This window comes from Zonotrichia leucophrys, chromosome 4 (assembly GCF_028769735.1).
Source record: "Zonotrichia leucophrys gambelii isolate GWCS_2022_RI chromosome 4, RI_Zleu_2.0, whole genome shotgun sequence".
NCBI lineage: Eukaryota > Metazoa > Chordata > Aves > Passeriformes > Passerellidae > Zonotrichia > Zonotrichia leucophrys.
This window is the reverse complement of record NC_088173.1, coordinates 59,353,933-59,373,256: the sequence shown is the minus strand read 5'-3', so window position 1 is coordinate 59,373,256 and position 19,324 is coordinate 59,353,933. Positions and strand designations below refer to the sequence as shown.

Sequence of the window (19,324 nt, the reverse complement as noted above, 5' to 3'; positions counted from 1 at the left end):
TGTGTAACTTCAACTCATTAGAAGAGGTTCGTTCCACAGCAATTTTATCCAGCAGAACTCAGGATAATTACCACTCCTGAAATGCCAGTGGTCATCCTCTACACTCAAGGGAAATGCCAGCTCTTTCCTTTAATGTCTATCTGTGTAACTATCACAAGATCTCTCCTAAAGATTTGGCTTTGAAAAACCATTCATTCTATATACAGATTTTAATATCTTTTTTCTTTAAAAGTGAACAATAAAAACTTCCCACATGCTTCCAAACTGTTGTATTTCCTCTCTCCTTCTCAACATGAAGCATGTTATTAATAAACTCTCAGAAAAAATTCAGTTCCCCTTTTGCTGTCTCTTAAGCTCTTCACAAACACATACACTTCTAGACATACAAACATGATTGTTGTCTTCTTTTGCATAACTGTTCAAAAATTTTATGACTTTCCTTTAATGAAAAAAACATCTGAGTGTCCTGAAAAGAACTGTCTCCTTCTTCCCATGCACAGTTATAACATTGTAGTTTGCTATTCTGAAAGTGTCTCCCTTCCCTATTTATGCTTAAAAAGCTTAATCATTGAGCTTGTAATTACTCCTAATCTCATCCTTCTGCAGCTAGCTACTCTCACCTGTGGTTTTCCTTCCCCTTCATTGTTTATGTATGTGACAGTGATACACAGATTTTTTTCTCTCCCTTTCTTAGCTTTATCAAATTTCAGACAAGCACTGTTCAAACAAAAGCTTTCTTCTTTAGTGTCCCAGTAAATATTTTTCTCTTCCTAACATCATGATATTTAGAGGCAAAAACAGACATTACTGAAATGACTTAATATTTGCATAATACCAATTCACTGAGAGGAATATATCCATTATATTCTTTACATAGACATCTCAAGAACTAACTAAGCTCAGACATCTGTAAACATAGCAAGTCACACCTCTCTACCTACATCATGGTCTGGAGAATTGCCATGGTAATCTCAGTGTTAAGATCAATAAAAAACAAGCTGTGCCCTGCTTGTTCCCCAGGCATAAGTTTCTGTTCAATATTTCTCCAAAGGAAAGGCTCAACCATGGTATTTTGCATCTGTATCACAAGGATTCTTTCAAATGCTGGGGTCATTGCAGATGGTTAAGTCAAAAGTCAAGAGATATCTGCCATGGATTATTTAATCTATCAAAGCTTCAGTGCTTTTTAGAAAAAGTTAAATTACTATTACAATCAGAAAAACGAAGCAACTATGAAACGTATTTGGCCATTAATGTCATTGCTTTCAGCCACATTTCCTGGACATTTTGTATTTGACTGAAAGAAGGAAGACACAGTTCATCTAATTGGCCATGTACATGGTAGATTTGATGAACTCAGTAAATTAAGTGATAGCCTTGATCTGATTGTACAAGAAGAGAAGTGAATCACAAGCTTTTATCTGGAACAAAAAAAGTTAAAATATTGACAGTAATCATCATGATGATGGTAAATAGTGTGGCCATTGCTTATTGCTGTTAAGTTGTGCTCCAGTTACAGAGATGCATGCAGAGACATTGTTCACTGTAAACTACACCAAATGGGGACATTTTTCACCTGTTCCATTGTGTATGGCAGCCACATCTTCCAGAACACCATATGGCAGTATTATACCTCAGAACAGCATGGCATATGATGAGTTCCAGAGAGATTGTATGCAAAATATCTAGAGATTTTCATCATCCTCCAACTACCCACAAGCCATTTACTGCCTGGTTCTGTCTCTCAGGATCAGTAGTGAAGTAGCACAAATAAATTGCTCAAGACCTCAAAACCCACAGAGAATCTAGCCAGCTATTGTACACATACCTCTTAAAGTCTCTTTAAAAAACAGGCCAACTCCTGCAATACAACACATTTCCTCCTTCATTCTTTGCCAGAGGGCCTCCAGCCCCTCAGCTGCCCCCTAATTTGGCCCCTGTCTCCCAGAGTTCATCTCACACATGAGCTAACCAGGGACAGAGTTTAATAAGAGTCATCTACCAATGTACCCACTGGCACAGTAAAACTGGTTCCAGTTAGCACCTTACTTTAAGGTCTCCCATCACTTTTCATCTACAGCAGCCAATTCTACCTCATGCATGTTAAATACAAAACACATCTCCCAGGTTTTTTCTGTAGTTAAATATCTGGCACCCACTGAAGGTGTCTCTAGAAATTCAGGGGCCCATTTCCCTTGCCAATTCCTGACTTAAAATTTTCTATATCTCTTCCTTTGCTGTTAAGTATTTTTTGTTATCCTGCACAACAGCCTTGTTTCAAAATTAACTTGAATGAAGGGAAAATTTGTTACCCTTCTTTTCCACTTGCTTCATTTTCTCTACCTGCTGATTCAGAATTATTCAGACACCTTCTCAGTTTTGCTTCCCAATCTATTCCAAGTGCTATAAAATGCATGTTTCTTCTGCCTTTCGCCCTTCTGCCAGCAGTTTTAGCACTTTCCCAACATGGAACAAACTCATCTCATAGCTGGCTTTGTCTTCTGCATTCAGCACAGCTCCTGCATGGACATTCTCCTTATCAACTTGCCACATTTTCCTTCATGGTGTCTTGGTGATCACATTCCTTTCAACAGCCCTTTCCTGCTCCCAGCTTTAGAACAGCTCTTCTCTTTTTGCTTCTTCTCTTCACAAAGATTCTATTCATAACTGCCATCTTTTCATGACCTCTCAGCGTATCAGGAAAGCCAAGGCCTTTGGAAGAAGTCAAGACCAAAAACCATCTTCAGCAACTTAGCACTCATTTGATCATTGCATTGGACACCAGCTGGCTCAGCTCCATCTTCAGATCACAGTCTGGCAGTCCTTTTTTCCCCAGGCTCCAACAGAACCTGCCCTCTTCCTCTTGCAGCATTCATTGGTTACATGGGGCAGCTGATCAGCACTGATGGAGCTTTTGGATCCTATGAGGCAGAGAACTCTGTTACAGACAGACAGACTGTAGTTTGATAAGGATAAGAATTATCAGCAAACATGCACATTCTAGTTTGTATATAAGAAATCAAATTTATATGAATTAGAATCCCTTAAAATTCTGTCCCTGTTTTTTCCTAAAACTTTACTCATCTTTGAGTACAATGAAGCCTTCTGTTGGGGTACGTGAAAAAATGTCTTGGTTTTGGCTCCTGATCAGAAACAGAACTTGACATTTTTTCCCCAAGCTTTAAATGCTCTACAGCACATTTTTTACTTTCTGATAGCCTGTTGGTGTTCCGGCAATAAAAATCCAAGCTTATTCATGTTATGAGAGCATCTTGCAGAGTCTAGTCAGAGGATACATTTTTCTGAAGCTGATGGGTAAAACCAATAGAATATTTCATTCATTCTGTATGGAGAAGACAATGTGCTAAATCTTTACAAATGCAATAGTTTCTCTACATCTTTCTGCGACTCCTGATACACGAACTAGTTGTTACATCCTCCGTTATCTAAATCAACATGTTTCTGTTAACTCCACCCTTGGTCAGGCAAGTGGGCATGTTTTATATGAAGTATTTTTTTTTTTAATTTCTGTACTCAGAGTATTTAACTGTATTTTCAATGACAGGACAGAAACAAAAAAATCACCTAATAAACTGTGCTATTTACATGTGGACAGAATGCTGAGATTGGCCAGCTCAACATACTACCCACCTACAGTCTGTCAGCTGCACTTGTTCCAAAATACATTGCACAGCCACCATCTGTCAATCATAAACTATGTGGCCAAAGAGAAATCTATTAAAAATAGAAAATTTAAAAATACTGAAAAAAAAATTCTCATGGAAATGCTAGCAACAGTTATTAGAAACATTGATCAGCATTATAAACAAATACTAATTGGTTTTTACTCGTCTGCTTTTTTAAAAGAATCTGCTCCACAATACATTTTAATAAGAAATGAGGACTTCATTGATAACTTGGCATAGAAACCAGCTGCTGCTTTAGTCAATTAATGCAGTAATTTTGATGTTTTATTTATTGCCTTACCAAAAAGCCCAGTGTTTTAGTAAATAATCTTTCTTTTCCATTTGACAAAGCAGCTTAAAACAGAGACAGTTTCAGGACTAAAAGTGTGCATTTTAGCTGCTGGAGCCCATGTAAAAGGATGAGAATAGTGTTCTATCTATGGGTAACCAAAGGGAATACTGAACAATGAAGAGAAGCCAATACAACTCCTATAATATAGATGCAACTAAGAAGACAGACTTTTTAGTCTAACTTAGATTTCAAAAAGATTCCAATATCTGGTTGAAAGTGGGAGCAACTGTACACACAGAGACTATGTGTGTGAACACAAATGCAAGGATGATGCCTCCAGCCTGAAGAACCTCTTTGTTAACAAAAGCAGAAAGCATCACCAGGCTGGGTTTATCAGCCTTTCTTTCTGAGGTGCAGGAGAGTAGGAAAGCAGAAAATGTGATGTGCCTCTCCTAGTTCTTAATAGGGAAGGGCACCATGATTCCATTGTTACCTACAGGAGTATCTAACTATCAACTCTTCCATTGTGGCAGTATGTTCTACAGGGTACTTCGAACTCATACTTTAGAAGCATTTCCATTTACCAGACTTACAAAAGTGTTTGGTCTTGTTTTTATTTCAAGTAAGGGCCATCATTCATCAATGAGAAAAGACAGAAGAACATAATGCCATGGATGACCTTCATAGGTGATATAACCTGAGTTCTAACTATGCAACAAAATTGACTATTTCCCTAGCTTTAGTGGTCACAATATGAAAGGCATAGTTCTTACTTAGATCTTTGGATTTTAAAAATAGAAATGTACTAATTCAATAATGAAGTGGTCAGTGTATCATATTCAGGTTATAGACTCCACATAGTATTTTAGATTACCATATGCATATTACTAAAAAGTGACATAAATCTTAGTGAATCTGGCTTTTATAGTGAGTATTATAATAAAATTTTATTAATACCATGTAATAATGTATGTACTATATAACTATATAATATACTCACAGAATAATAATATATTCATCCTACATCCCACTACATTTAGCTGTACTACACCATAGCCACTCAAGATAGCATAGCACACTTTTGCAACATAATTATATTTGCTATATATAATGATATATTATATATATTATATTATAATATTTAACAATATGTGTTATTTGATAATATATTTTTTTTTTACAAACTTGTTGTTGCTAGATGTAGCTGATGATAGAGTAACACAGTATCACATTTGCTTCATTGCTTACAAAACTGTGTATCCTCACCAGCTGCTGCAGCTTGGTTGAAATTTCATCAAAGACCCTGAGTACTGTTTGTGTCACAATTATTATTTTTCATAATATCAACAGTTGTGGCAACAAATCAGAAGCATTGATTCACATTATTTATATGACATTTTATTTTTCCTTTTTTTGATAGCACAGTCTTTTTTAGATCAAAAAAGCTGAAGATAAATGAAGACAAATTTATAGCTTTTAAATTCACTTTGAATCTAACTTCACTATCACACATATTTATTGTGCAGATAGCAGAGCATGGAGCATAGAGGCCTCCTTCATGTGCAGCATTATGGTTATACTTTTTTGCAGTACAAACCACACCAATCTCAGATTCTTTATCAATAAACCAGAGGCCCTGTAATATCTGGCAAATGAATGATAAATCTAAAAATTAAAAGTACTCTTTATTTTAGTAGAGAAAAACAACTAACTCATGTTTTTCTGGTTTTCTGTCAATAAATGGAACTTTCACTTGATCTCTCACAGAGAGATATACAGAGCTTAATCAATCTATTAAATACTTGGTTAGTTTTAGTCTTTCCATTCCTTAGCACAGCCTCACCAATTTTTCCAAAGACTGGAATTTAGAATTCATACTTGAGTCCTGAAATGGTATGGAAAAAATACATTAGAGCCACCCATTTATAACCTAGGATTTTTATGTTTAATCCTTTTTACTCTTAGCACAAGTAGCCTCAGCTTTCATGAAAAGAACTGGTTAGAGAATTAGATAATAAGGTCTGCCTAAATATGCACTGATATTAACCTCTGCCCTGTCAATAAGACAGTATGGAGGCAGATGAGTTTTTGCATTTAATTAGCTTTTTATTCCACAGATATTTTTTCCTTTTTTTTCCTGCTTTTGCACCTCATTAGTCATGATCAAAGTGTATTCCTCTTAATAGTGCCTTAATGTGGTACTTTGATCACATTTCCTCACTAATTTGAAAGTCTGTTAACTGAATTACAACACAGCCTGGTGCATTTGAAGTTTTGGAACCATTTTTCCTGGGGCCATTTTACTCTGACAAATTTTAGGTATTTAATTGAGGTTTCCAGGAGCATAGTTGCTCTGGACTTCTTATATAATTGACAGAATAAGCCATCTTCAGTGGAAAGTGGATCAAGTTTCTCCAGAAGATGATTTGACCCTTCCATGGGCCAAATCCTTCTCAGGTGTTTTCCATTGACTGTAAAAAGCGACACTGTCAATGAAGTTCTGAATTTATGGAAGATATTTAAGTTCCTAGAAATAACTAGAAAAACTGTGGTCTGTGTTTTATGAATTTTCTTATGATCCTTATCCCTGTATTAGCCATGAAGGGCTATTTTGATGATTCTATATGTGTATAACATATGAGTACAAATGAAGAGAGAAATACACTTGAGTATAAGAGCATGTGTCTGTGGGCTCTAGAATAAACTCCTCAGGCCTAGGTCACTTTGTTATGTAACCTGCTCTTCCATACAGAGTATATCCTCCCATTTTGACTATCCATATTCTTGCTTTCTTGGAGGCCACCTCAATGCCATCTTAAACCTTTCAGGTAGAAATCTTTCACCCAAAGGAACGGATGCACTTCAAAATTCACCCTCAAAAACATGCACAAAGCAACATTCCTTCACAAAAGCAGTTCCACTGCCAAAACGGAAGTAGCAATTTCTGCCTCTGAACATTGTTTGGTGAGGAATTGGTCACATAGTCCATGGCAATAGATGCAGCAAGGCCACATGATTGAGTATCACATGTTCAGAAATCAGTAACTGCTTCAGCCAGTGGAACTAAAGATTTTTGGTAGGTAATTAGGAATTAGGAACAAAAACAGCATCAACACCCTCATTAGTTAGTTGCTGTCTTATACAGCCTCTCTGAGAGTTCAGTGGCGAACAGCTCCTTCCTAGGAAATTTTACATGATTCTTCACTATCCTGGAGCCATAATTTGAGAGATGATGCTGATCTTATTGCTATCAAGGTACTGGGTATCAGGTGAATTAAGTTTCAGTAGCCATTAAATTACAAATCAGTAATGGCAAAAATCTTCGTACTGTATCAGATTAACTTCTATTCTATAAAATGGTATCATTTAAAATTAAATCCTGTGACACTGCTGCATGCAAAGCTGTGCCATGCACTTCCGTAGATACCAATCCCATCCTGGGATGCAGGCAGAGTACAGGCAGCACAGGATGCTTCCTTTGAATTGACATTTTATTGTATCTAAACATCAATTTTGTAAACATTCCCTGCTTACCTCATCTAGGGGCCTTTGCAGGTGAACATGACTCAAAGTAGGGTTGCCACACTTGCTGAGAAGCTATAAGAGCAGAAGTTCAGAAGTAAATTAACAATGGTGCTGTGTGTCTTCTGACTCAATGTGATCACTCAAACTTATAAGTAATCAAAAATAAAAATTAGCTAAAATATGAAGCTCAAACATGAAGTTTGCCTATGATTTTCCAGGGTTTGTCTTTACTGGTGCTTCAGCAAACTTCTCCTTCTAACTCTTGGAACATTGTCCCTAACCTGCAGTTTTTTACTGTGCAATGAGACTTCATTCTTCCCTCAGGACAGTCTGTATTCCTTTCCTATCCAGTGAACACAAATTTATTGTTAATTTCTGTAGCTGCCCAGGCACTCACAATTAGTACCTTTATTTTCTGCCTGTTGTTTTTTCTGTACTGGTCATATCTAATCACTGGGAAAAGTACAGAAAACTCTTTTGAAAACTCACTGAGTTTCCAAAAATGCATCTTGACAATTTTATTTGGCTTTATAATTTATTGTGCTCATTTGCCTACCCATGGTTATGAATTCTAACTCTTATTACCAGACAAACCCCAGCTGCCTCTTCCTCAGCTGATATAAACTCCATATAAAAACCCATCAAGTCTTTATTACTGCATAAAGGCAAAGGGGTAGCATTTTCTAGAGTATCAGGACTTGCCCTGACTCTGTTGGTGGAAATAAAAGACTGCTTGGGTGAAATCTATTTGACCCAAGACTCAAATACTGAGTCTTGTTCCTGACTATAGACTTGTTACATCTTACTAGTTCTTCAAAATCTGGCTGTACTTTTTTAACCAGTTAGAGATAATATTAATTAAATTCCAAAGTGCCTTAAGATTTATTTTAGTTAGTGTGTTTTTAATCCATATCAGGAAGAACTGAGAACTAACTTGTGTTATGATTTCAAGTATTGAAGGAAAAATAGCCAGTTTAGGGATTATTTCGATAGTTGATTTGATTATATCGGATCAGGAAAGGTATAACCTCCAAAAATAAATTTTATTAAATCAATTCTCCTTGTGCTGACCTAGCCAGGATGTGGAAGCAGATGTGCTCCCCTTTCTTGGCACACCATCTTTGGCAGGCTGTGACATTGTACTATGAGAAGGCAGGAGTCAGAGCAAGGGCAAACTGTCAGAAAACAGAGAAGGTGAAGAATTTTTACAGGGGAGAAACAAGAGGACTGCTGCAACATCTTATGTCATGCTGGGTGAAGCCTGGGCTGGCTGGAATAGAGTTCAAGCAGGATGTAGAGAAGATGTCAGCTGCAGGAATCTTGCAGGAGGAGAAACTGAGAACTGCTTACAACACGCTGTAGCTGGATGCTGGCACATTCTCCTTTTTTTGAAAAGAAACTAAGGTAAGATAAAGAAAGCCTCAAAGCTTGTGGGACACAGGGCTTGGACCTAGCCCAGGCTGTTAAATAAAATAATGCTTTGGGCAGGGAGTTAACCCATTTCAAGAAATGAAATTGCCCTCATTCAAATTTTTGTACTTAGATGTGTTGTAGTCCCGCATTGTCTTTCGGAAGTTCTGCCAAGTGAACACATGTGCATGTTCCAGTGTGTGTGTGCGTCAGGATTTGAGGAGAGCACGTGTACATGTGCCACCAAGGAGACAAAAAAGCTAATCCTAGAAAGCAGGTCTTTAAAAGGAGTCGACAGGCTCTTCTTCCAAAATGTCTTTACCCTGTACTGAAATTCTCTGAGACAGGGGTTTCACTCCAAACTGTGTCTGCACCAACTACACATCCTGCTTTGCATCCAAGAGATCTTCCACCAGCACCTTTCTGCTCCACTGAATAACTCAAATATTTAACTCACTTTGGCTGTGCCATGGGGAAGCTGTTGCTTAGCTCCAGTCATTCTCCAAGGCTTAAATCTTCACTGGAATGAACAGGCTACCTGTATAAAATTGTCCCAAAACATCCATTTATTTCTTGTAAATAAACTTAGAATATATGAACCGTGCTGATTTCCCAGGAGTAACTTTTGTTTTAACTTGGCTTGCATTTATATTTAAGGGAAAGAATAACATAAGATGAACTAATCATTACAAAAACCTATGTTTAATTCTGTATAGTTTTGATTAAAATATGCACTGCATCTTCATGGATTTAAAATACAAAGAATAAACAACTTGATGTCCTAGTTTAAGTTTAAATTCTTCAGCTATATAGACAGCAATATTGGCATAACCTTTTGAAAAAAATTCTCTTAAGAGTTGAGAGGAGATGTAACAAAACAAAAGATTTTATTTTACAAATAAATGAGTATGAAATTCAGTAAAATACTAAATCAAAACAGCAGGAGAAATGACTGTTTTTCATTAAGCAACTGAAACAGCTGAAATAATCTGAAAACTTAGTTAATGAAATGACATAAATATCTGACAAAATTCAGAGGGCTCAGGTGTGCTTTGTACTGAGCTTGCTGTTCCTAATACAGGAGATATCAGCATTTATAAATATATTCAGTTTCACCAGCTTATGATCAGGTAAACAAACAAAAATAGCTCATTGATTTACAGACACGTCCAGATCTTTAAAACAGGAAATCTGAGTAGCAGGGTGATGGAACAGTTTCTGCACTAGCTACCATATTAAGCATTTTTTCCTGCTAGTTTAATTATCTTTCTAAAGAAACAAATGACAGGTTTTGCAGGAGCACCTATCCTAATAAAATCTGACAAGAGTAAAGATCACATACTTTTCTTATTCCTTGGAAATTTTGTGAGGAATAATCGGTTTACCTGTGTTTACTTGGTGAAGGGGGAGCAGCCAGGATATATCTGGACAGGAGGGTGAAATGCTCCTCCCAGAGCACACTTGTCTGCCAGTCACTGCAGGTCATCACACCCGAGACAGACACCTCATGTCACCAGCAGTTCATTGCATCCACACATGGAGGGAGATCAAGCAGGAGGGAGCTCCCTGGGCAGCCAAGGGGAGGTGAGGAGAGCTGTTGCCAACAGAAAATAGCAGAACTGCAGTGGCTGGAGAGCATTTTCCCCACCATCCCCTGGGAACAGGTGGAGATAGGGGGATGTACAGGGCTGCCTGCAGTTTAGCAGCAAATCATCACTTGAAACAGAGACAACAGTACAAAGGGTTCCCTCAGCAGAGAAAACTGGGGGATTTAGGGATGGGACCATTCAAAGGCCTCTTCTGCCCTGAGCTGTAAGAAGAAGGATGAGAAATGTCAGATTTTGTCACATGTATCAGACAATTCCCAATGTGTTGGGAATCTGCCCCATAGCAGAGTGAGTGAACTGTTGTCAGATCTTCTCCTGGGAATCCTGCTGACCTAGACAATGTTTTATCTCAATGGGAACTGGAGCTTTCATTACAGAACCAAATGGAAAACAGATACTGGTTCTTTCTGTCTGAGATGTTTGCTTTATGAAGCTAAAATTTGCGATCAATTTTCACTATGATAAAGTCACAACTTCATCTGTTTGTCTGTCCTAATTTTATCTGCTCAACAGCCAGCTGACCTGTTTAGCATCATCAACATAAGTCAGGGAGGAAAAGTTCTTTGAGAGCTCAAACTAGAAATAGCTCCCACAACGCAAAACCCCACAGTCCCAGCTGAGATTATTGTTTATTCTGTGCTTTGGGTTGCTCTTACTGTAGAACTGTCAACCTTGGGTATGAGAAAACCACTGTACAGGAGTAAGAGCCTCAATAGACGCATACAACCATTCAGCTGAATTAAATTATCCAGTGGTGTGTGGCTGATTTGTAGCAACTAGACCATCATTTAGTGTTTTGCAGAGTATTTCATAATTGTCAAAAAAATTAGGAGGTAAGGAAATCATATTGACAAGTTTTTCTTTAACAAGATTAATGAAAATAATGAAAGCTACTGGAATCTTCCATTCCAATTTTTCCTACTGGCTGGCTTAGGTCAATTTCCATGCAGCTGAACACAAACATTGTAAATTTGGTTTGCATTCAAAAGGTCCCCTGTGCTTTGGAAAGATCTTAATAAAAATCATGGACCTAAGCACACGGAAATTCCTTAGACAATACAAAGGAGCTGCAGGATGGATTAGGGAGAAGTGGGGATTAGACACTGTTCTGAGAAGAAAATCTCCAAAAGACAGTAATTTAAGGATCTAAATCAACCAAAGCATGGTGACACTTTAAATCCCACAACTGCTGGAAGGGAGCATATCTAATTTAATCTTTTTCACTCTCTAGGTATCTAGCTTAAAACTCGCACTCTGTCAGACATCCAAAAACCAGCTGTTGCTAAAACTGGGTTTTCAGCAGTTAGGATTTGTCTGTTCTTGAAGGATTGTGTCTGTTTTGGGCTGAGTGGTTTTTTCATTTCTTTTAAAGCATTAATAAATGCTTTGTTTTAAAGTATGATTTATTTATTTATAATGCTAATAAAGAGGTTTGCAAGAATTGAAAATGAATGAAAGTTATTTTACTTTCTGAGACTGAAAGACAAAACCAAGAGAAACTTTGGACATTTGCAAGAAGTGGAAGTTTATAAGTTATTTTATTGCAGAACAGTTGATCTTGGAGTGAACTTGGGATCTGGACACTGAACAGGACACTGAAACCCTCCTAATTTAATTCAGTAAGAACCTCAAACCTCCATCTTTCATCATTTCCAGCAGAGTACTTCCTAAGCCTTGGTCAGTAAAATTGAAATGAAGTAACACCAAAACCATGCCATGTTTTAATAGAGCAGAAAACAGACAATATTTGTAAAGATCTTATGTCTATATTCAAATACCAATTAATCATACTGCATTTAATTAGGTACATCCATTAAAGTTGCTAATAAATGAAATTACTCAGTTTTCATTATAAAAGTATGAAATAAGACAACCATTAATTCAGATTTAAATTAATATATACCTGCTAATAAACTAGCTCTATAGATCTCTTTTAATACACTAATAAATTGTTGTGGCAGGAGGAAATATAAGGACCAACTCTGAATCATTAGTCATTTACTGATTTGTGTTATGATAAACTCTCAACGATGATGGTCTGCTGGTATCTATCACCTGTTAGAAGACAGAGGTAGGAAGATTTGGTACTTGGTCTTAATTCAATCCTGAAGTCCTCAAAAACCCCAGAACTGCCATCTAATCTCAAATGCCCTTTACTTAATAGTTTAGCGGTTAGAGATTCTTGCTTTAAATTACACAAACTGCTTTTCCTTCAGAAACCAGAACAGGAAGATCTATTCTTCAAGGTGAAAAATGCTGCAGCTTAATGGTACAAGAAGGTTCTCATCTGTGCTTAATGAGTATTTTGTTTTCACGTCTTTGGCACAATCTCAGTAAAAAGCCCAGAAAAACCCTATGGTTTGAAAGTCTGAGTATTCTTCCAGGAAACAGTAGACATCCTCATGCAGAGGATGGAAACATAAGCTTCCTACTTCTTTAAGATGTGCTTCATGTATTATTTTGCTGTACAAACCTACATTAGAGAAACCCTCTCATTCTTGGCTTTTCCAAAGATAGCAGGCTATCACACTTGCAGGTTACTGCACGTGGACCTTGACTGAATTTCTGAGTTCTTCTGCTGAATATACTATGCAGAAGGTGGAATTTTAGAGAGTTTGGCTCTGCATAAGCAAGTACCCCCTAAGCATGTTGAATTTGTTGATTTTTTTTATTCTGTATGCTGAAAAGAAATTGCATTTTCTATGAATTTCTGAATCTGTCTCTCAGACATATAGATATGCTATAGGTATCTATAAGTAGCCTTCTGCATTCACTCTTAATTTTGTTATAAGTTAAATCCCTTATTTTAAAGCTTAAATATTTCTGATGTAAGAGATGTTATAATGCAAATACAGTATCATTTAACAAAAAGGTGTGATTTGATTAAATACTTGTAAACCATCAAATGGCATAAATTGAGGCTATTTGAGTCAGACAACTCCTCTTTATCTGTCATTAAAACTAGTATTATATTTCTCAAGCATTTCAATGGAAATTAGCAGCCAACACAGGATAAATTTAATTCCAGCAGGCTGTTAATCTCACTAATGTTTTTGAAAGACAACAATCATAACTATTCCTAAAATTAAACATACTGAATATAACCCCAAAATATTAATATTCAAAGATTTTGCTTCATTTTAACCCTAGCATCGTATTAACTGCTTTCACCTTTTTTATATTATTTTCTGTCTTTCATATTTATTTAGGCAACAATTAATCTTCACATTAGCTTAGACTCAGTATATGCAAGGGGATTTTGCCACTTGAATCCCTGAACTTTATGTCTGGCTAATGATGTAGCTCTTAGAACAGCACAGGAAAACTTATTCTGTTCTATCTAAAATGCTGTAATTCTAAGAAAGAGGCACTCTGGCTCTGGTACTGCTCACATGGAGAACTGTCTTGGAGTCAACTGTTGTCAAGGAGAGTGCAAACTCTGAGGAATTCCTTTGTCTGCCAGGTTTGCAGGTTTCTTTCTGAGATGTTATCAAATACATCAGCAAAATCTCAGCCAAAAAGTTTTTTTTTTTTTTTTGTAAATTTAGACTGCTTCCAAAAGACACTTAGCCTGCTGAATCAATAGCTTCTAGCAGAAACATCTTACCAATCTCACTTGCTTATTGCTGGTTTTAATCATGCAAACTTACAGCTGATCTCTGAGCTTCAGTTTCTAGCTGTTTGGAAACATAGCATTTCATATAAAAAAGACAATTATACTTGCATACTTATGTACCCTAAATATATTTTCGTTGCATTTTAGAAACTTATTTCATAATTACTTCTTTCCACATATTTTTCAACTGAGTTATTCTGCTTTTCAATCCTGGTTATGAGTCCAAACATTCTGAATACACATAGCAATTTTATTTAGATTTGATTATCTAATTATAAACGCAGAAAAGAATGAGGATCACATTAATATCCATAACAGAAGAAGCACCACTCATCATAAAAAACAATTTTACCATTCCTTATTTTTATTCCAGGATATCCTCTGCATACCTTCATAGCCAAACATTTAGGGCCACAAATCCAACTTATAGCTGTTTGCATCATATACTAATTATATTTCTGAATATTACCCCCAGGAGAGATTTGCACAAAGTGGCCCCTTTTTAGTAAAGAGGAAAATTGTGACAAAACCATTTGGCAGGAAACTACTTTCTTCCTTCAATACACCACTGGACAACACAAAGGGTCCTATGGACTGTTATACAGGGGTCACTAAAAATATTTGTAAAAGTTTTTACCAATTTTAAACTCTAAGGAGCTATAACAGTTTGAAAAGAAAGGGGAAAAGAAAAACAAAAAAGTCTACCTTTTAATTCCATAACTGCCTTTCTTCCATTGAAGCACATTTATATTCATTATTTGCTGCCAAACACTCAATTTGGGATGATGTTTGTCTTGAAGTTCACCTGTGGGAATGAATGGAAGGTGCAAAGACATAGTAAGGGACAAAGGCATGCAGATGCTTTTGTTATTCAGTGATAGTTCACTGCTGCTGTAGGTGAGGCAGACAGGCTGCTGGGATTAGATAATCAACAGTTGTCAGCAGGTTCTGCTGGGATTTTCATTCCCTATGTCAAATCTGTTATCCTAATCTTGAAAATACCACAGAGAGATGATCTGCATCTTCAAAAGTTGTCAAAAAATCTTAAAATGCAGCATTTAATGGCAATTATAAGGATGGACAACCAAGTATATTTCTTCCTTAATGAAATTGGCACAAACCTCCTAGCCTAAGATAAATTGCCCATTTATTTTAAAATCCTTAATAATTTTACTTAATAGAATTCTGGAACTGCCACTGTAAAAGCTTATCTTCTTGTGCACTATTGGCCTCCACTTTGATACACTAGCAGCTTATATTTAAAAGAATAAAGGTCTGGAGCATTAGTGCTCATAAAGGCTACAGCAGAAGGGAATAAAAGCTTCAACATTTATTTTTAAAACCAAGTAAAAGTAAGTTCTCAAAAGCTTTGGCTATTGGTTTAATAAAAGCACATCTTATACTGAAAAATTCATGTTCATTGTCACATTTTATCTATGTAAGACAAACAATTAGAACATACATATAATTAGGATCCTTTCTCACTTAGAACCTTTTAAGTAGAGGTAAAAAGCAGTGACAGCTGAAGATACACCACATTACATGAGATGAAAATTGACGTCTGGAATTATACAGAAAACCTCCATAGGGAAACTCATTCTTAGCCAAAATCTTGTCAAGGTCCCAGCCAACAGAATATAATTTCAAGTCTCAGCCACCCATCATCTAGGTAAAAGAGGTTGGTGGAGGAGTAATAACCAACATTTAGATTATTTTCCCAGATCTTAGGGAAATACTAATTTACATTTATGGTGTTGGTATTTAGCAACACAGTGGGTCCTAGTGCTGGGCAATGTTCCCATGCTACTTGCTACACCTTTTTCCATTGCACCAGGCAGACTAACATGGTCCTTCATCATCACAAAATGTGCTCCAATCACTACAGTAATCCACATGTTAAAGAAACAGAAAAATGTAGAACTTAAATCTCTGAGGACAAGAAGGATCTGGGTTTGAGAAGGGATAACTACCTCACGTCCTTCTTGTAAATTTCCAATGTTAAAGGTCTTGAAAGTCAGACTTGAAACAGTCTCACTTTGATGCTATAGCACTCTAAGTAACCCATGGAGACGGCAAAAATGTCAACCTTGGAAGCTTTCAGTGCTTGACTGGACAAGTGATACTACCTCAGGTAGAAATTTGGGCTGCAAGCTCCTTCCAGCCAGCCTCTCTTCAATTCTACAGGATGAATACATTTTAATGTATATTTCATGGGGTAAACTCCTATCACTACCAAATTCAATGTCAAGTCTCTCAAGGATTATTCAAGAGTAAGATTTCATTCTGAGGAAAAGAAAGTATCTTTTAAAATAGATTTCTGGAGTATCTATATGTATTTTATATATATATATACACACACATATTATTTTCCTGGATGTGAGTACAAGTCATAGTGTACAAATGGTTTATGCTGATGAAACAAAAATAAACACGTTGCAAAACATTAAAGGATAAAAATACTTTTTATTATTTTATAATTCAATTTTCATTCCACCGAAGTGAGCTGTCTACTTAATCTTCCATTAATTTAATGCTGATAGTGGGCAAATTAAATTCAAATACACCTGCATAAATCATTTTAGCCAACTGAAGCACAAAATCAGCTAGTGGACACAGGTATCAGGTTAACTCTGATTTTCTATGTTGCAATATATCTTCCTTCATTAGTAAAAGGATATGACTATCCTTGTTGCTGATAAGGTGCTTTAATTGATTTTTATAGCATTCATTTCTGGCAGATTCACTCATTTTTTCATTATACAAACTGATGTGAAATTAAACCATGCCCTGAGGAGAGAAAAAGCGTGAATCAATAGTATTGATATTTCATGCAAAAACTTGAAGCTAAGCCTTTTAATGGATTTAAAAATACATTTAGTAATGTTAGTCCAGAAAATGTTGACAACATGAATGTTAAAGTAAAAGGTTGTAAAGGCTGTTGTGAATAGGATGCTTACAGGATATTTTAATAAATTTTTCCTGAACAGATATTTGCTTTACTGTGTAAAGTAAATGTACAGATGCTTTTCCTGACTTTCTGCCATATAGCCACAAACTCACATATTTCAAGGCCAGACAGAAGGCCCCTAGATGACACAGCCATCACACAGTTTTGTCTTAATACCTCAGCATTTTGTTGGTGCCCATTCTATGTTGTAGCCACATGGCCCAAGAAATGTATGGATAACCTATGGTATGTATCAGGGGAAATACTGAGCCCAGGGATAGGGAATATATAGTCTAGTTGAAGCTGAGGTAGCCCACAATTCACTTACTATGGCCTGTGGCCATTTTCTTGCTGTCTAATAAGAAAAGGAAGAAAATTCCTTTTGTGTGTGGCCCATCAAATATGTTTGAAAGGCCCATTTGAGTAAGGGTAATTGAGACTGTAGAATATTACTTTGCCATCTCTCCTGAACAGACACATACCAGGACTTACACTTCGCACCTCCATTTGAAAATTTTTGAGCAATATTCTCTGTTTCCTGTAGAAGAATTTTTAAATAGTATAAAATACCTGAGTATAGAACTGGACTACAGAGATGAAGAGAACAATCACATTATTTGGCATTAAAATAATTTAGAAAGTCAATTTATGCTGTATAGTGAGTATTTAAAGTGTGATTTAGCAGAGTAATTTAACCTTACAGTGGAATCTCTGACACAGATATCAAGTAGTGTTGCTCTAGCTTGAGCAGCCTTGCAGACTCTCTTCCTCTGGGCTGTGCTGATGTTGCCCACAAGACAAGCACCTGCACAGACATTCACTCACTCCCTCTCCCCTGGGGAGAAATTGGGAGGAGGGAGGGAAAGTTTATGTGAGAGTTCAACAAGTGAAGCAAAAGCTGCATACACAAGCAAAGAAGACTAAGGAATTGATTCCCTACTTCCATGGGTAGGTAAATGTCCAGACACCTCCTAGCAAGCAGGCCTTCACCATGCCTAATAACTTAGAAAGACAAATGCTATAACCATAAATGTTCCCCTTTCCTTCTCCTTTTCCCAGCTTTTATGGCAGAGTATATCATGCCTTTGCTCAATTCAGCTCAGCCATCTCAACACTGTTCACCCAACCCAGCTCATTGGCTAGGAGCAGTGGCATAATGAGAAAAAGAAAAAACCTCCCGGCTGTGCCAGCACTGCCCAAGAGCAGACAAATCACCAGGGCATATTCAACACTTTTACCTACAAATATGTATCACAGCACCACAACACTGTTGTCATCATACTGCAAAGCTCTCATACCATCACAGTGATTTCTCATGGGCAACACTTCAAAGTATGGACTCCTTCTTCTTCACAACCAACAATTCCTTCACAGCACAAAAAACAAACTCCAACCCTCTCCTCACCCAGCTAACCCACTCTTTTGTAGCACTTGTCTCCTTATTGGACACAGCTGTGGCTGTTAAGGGCAGGCCTGTTCCTAATCTTTGGTGATTAGCACAGCTGCAACTCCTCAGGTGTGAGACTGCCTTCTGCACTGTCTTTATTTTCTTACATTCTATCCCTCTACACAAAACTGTTGTGAAGAAAGCTAACTTTAGTCCTGAGGCAAAATACCCATCCATATAAAAAAATGGCAATGATTCCTCCCAGAAAATCTTGGCAATAAACTAGATAGACATGGAGGGGCTTCCAGACAGGAGCAACCACGTATCAGCTGGAGAAGATGACACAGGGCAGTTCTGTCACCCTGACAGCTTCTGGCCCATTGCCAGCAGAGCCCCAGCCCTTTGAAAGCACTGCAATACTGCTGTTGCTCTGCAGTAGGACTTTTAAAATAGTTGAGAACTATTATAAAGTCATGTGCAACTCTTCTACTCTTGCTATGCTTTGAAGTCTGATCCTTGTTCTTGCTGCAGCCTGAATTCAATGGCAAAGTGCTGCTGAGTTTAATGTTTTCACCATCTCACTACATTTACAACTTGATATGCTCCATCTGTTTCGTTCTTGTCAAGTCAGTCATGTTATATGTGTTATAAATATTTATAAATGCTAGTTAATAAACTGAATCCATTTGGAAATAAAGTATGGAACAGTGATATACAATGTTGGCTTTGTGCATGGATATCATTAAACTGAAGTTGCATATTATATGTACATAAGATCACAAAAAGCAGGGAAAGGAATTGCCTGTCACATGCAACTTTATTTCATAACTCCATTCATCTTCAAAAAGCTTACA

At 36.9% G+C, this 19,324-nt stretch overlaps 1 long non-coding RNA gene across 1 annotated transcript; it reads right to left on the bottom strand.

Annotated features, from left to right (window-relative positions):
* Nucleotides 1-1,890: 1,890 nt before the first annotated feature.
* Nucleotides 1,891-18,500, bottom strand: LOC135447481 (uncharacterized). The gene is made up of 6 exons (XR_010440157.1): nt 18,382-18,500; nt 14,842-14,941; nt 10,299-10,507; nt 9,371-9,451; nt 7,513-7,575; nt 1,891-2,921 (listed from the first exon to the last, which is right to left on the bottom strand). It is a non-coding gene; the product is annotated as an uncharacterized LOC135447481 (long non-coding RNA).
* Between the last annotated feature and the right edge of the window lie 824 nt (nt 18,501-19,324).